This window comes from Drosophila mojavensis, unplaced genomic scaffold (genome assembly GCF_018153725.1).
Source record: "Drosophila mojavensis isolate 15081-1352.22 unplaced genomic scaffold, ASM1815372v1 contig_299, whole genome shotgun sequence".
NCBI classification, from domain to species: domain Eukaryota; kingdom Metazoa; phylum Arthropoda; class Insecta; order Diptera; family Drosophilidae; genus Drosophila; species Drosophila mojavensis.
This window is the reverse complement of record NW_025318846.1, coordinates 90,915-92,907: the sequence shown is the minus strand read 5'-3', so window position 1 is coordinate 92,907 and position 1,993 is coordinate 90,915. Positions and strand designations below refer to the sequence as shown.

Genomic DNA, 1,993 nt, shown 5'->3' with positions numbered 1-1,993 from the left:
GAGCAAATTAAAGATAATTCAAAATAACAATAAAGTGCTTGAGTAGGTTACAATAGACTAATTAGATGAGTAAGATATAAGTTTAACAATAGTAATAGATGGCATTAATTAATATAATTCAATTTTTTCATTTATAAGCATCTACAAGATGCACCGAGAAAAAATAGCCCCAAGTGGCCAATTGGAATAATAGAGAAAAGTCGAGACAAAGTCTGGTCATTTTCTCTAATACGGGCTTAAGCTAAAATTAGCTTAAATTACAAAAAGTAAATGATAATTAATATAGATAATTAAATAAAAATAGTTTAACAATTCATTTTAGCAGTTTTGATTTCATTAACATTCATTCGATATATCGCAAGTGCAATTGAGTAAGTGACGATGCACCCCTGGCGTTGTGCCTATCGGGGTGCATAATCAAAAACAAAACAAAAAACAGCTGATTGAAAATTGCATTAAATGCAAATTTTATGCTGCTAATTGGTAAGTTTAAATATTAACAAGTAAATAATTGAAATTTATGGTATTAATAATTAATATTAATTAATTATTATCTTTTTATATGTATGTGGCTGCTGTCATACGGAATACAGACAGGCGCAACACTGAATATAGCAGGATTGCATTAATTGCAAGCTGAATAGCAGGTGAGTTTTGCAATATAAAAAATTAACAATTGAAAAAGTGATATTAATAAAGTTAACAATTAATATTAATTAATTATTATCTTTATATATAAACAGCTGCTACCATACAAAGTGCAGGGGGGCGCAAAGCTGGAAATAGCCGAACTTCATTAATTGCAAGTTGACTAGCAGGTAAGTGAATTTTGCAGAAGTTAATAAAAACATTCAAAGATTATTAATGTTGATTTTTTCTTTGCAGAATACATGAAGTACAGCAAGGAGACTTAGTCATATGGGCTGCATAGCCAATAGGGCGCATAATTAAGTTAGATTTAAGTAGATTTAAATTTGAATTTTAGGCGCAAGCGCCGTCAGATATGTTCGCTGCACATATACATATATGTGCCGAAAATAAACTTTTGTAATTGTAGCCGAGAGTTTAATTTGTGTTCAAGTAGTGTAAATACTTAACTCTGATCCCTATGTGATCTAAATAGGACCCTATAGGCAGCAAGTGGTGATGGTGGTGGTAGTGGCCGCGGCATTGGCGCAATACCCTCGAAGACAGGTAGACGTTGCGGCTGGTGGGCTGCTGCTTGTGCAGCTTCGTTGTGTTGCTGAGCCTCCCGTCGGCGAAGGAATCGTTCTCTGCTTTCAGCTACTTCGTCGGCTTCTCTTTGTAGTTGTCTCTGGGTGCGTAGAGCAATGTCATTGGCCAAATGCGTGTTTACGAGACTCGTGTATCTTGCCAATGTTATCCGCTGTGGGATGAACGGGTCGTAGGCAATGTTTTTGGCCAAGTTGTTGGTATGGACCCGGAGTCGATCATAGTATTTGGCGCAGAGATTGTTGAATATTTCATCCGCAGATAAAACTTCCAAATCAGCTCTGATGCGCGCGTTCGAAACATAGTACTGAGCAACAGAAATGGCTCTCAGTGCTTTGTTGTGTACGACTCGAATGCGGCTGAATTGCGCCTCGGATAGCAGAGCGCCCCATACAGGCAGCGAGTATTGCCAAAGTGGAGCAACTAGCTGTTTTTCTGTTCGTATGTTACAAGAGAACACACATTGATGATCTCCGTTTCTTCGCATCTCATACATGATCAGCTGACCAGCAGCTGCATGGCGAGGGGAAGATAGTACGGAGATACTTTTTATTCAATTAATACTTCACAATAGCATTTCTTATGAATATAAATAGCGCCTATGAGATAATTAAAATCTAAAAAAGGACTATATTTGTCGAAACTTATCATTACATGATTAAATTTAAATGGCCATAAGTGCACAAAAATAACAGTGCAGCTTAATTTTACAAAATACTTATAATAGAGCAATTTAAAGATAATAGAAATTAACAATAAA

At 35.9% G+C, this 1,993-nt stretch overlaps 1 long non-coding RNA gene across 1 annotated transcript; it reads left to right on the top strand.

Annotated features, from left to right (window-relative positions):
• Positions 1-382: 382 nt before the first annotated feature.
• LOC26528584 lies at positions 383-1,042 on the top strand. The gene is made up of 4 exons (XR_001448756.3): positions 383-483; positions 594-647; positions 744-818; positions 886-1,042. It is a non-coding gene; the product is annotated as an uncharacterized LOC26528584 (long non-coding RNA).
• Positions 1,043-1,993: the final 951 nt, after the last annotated feature.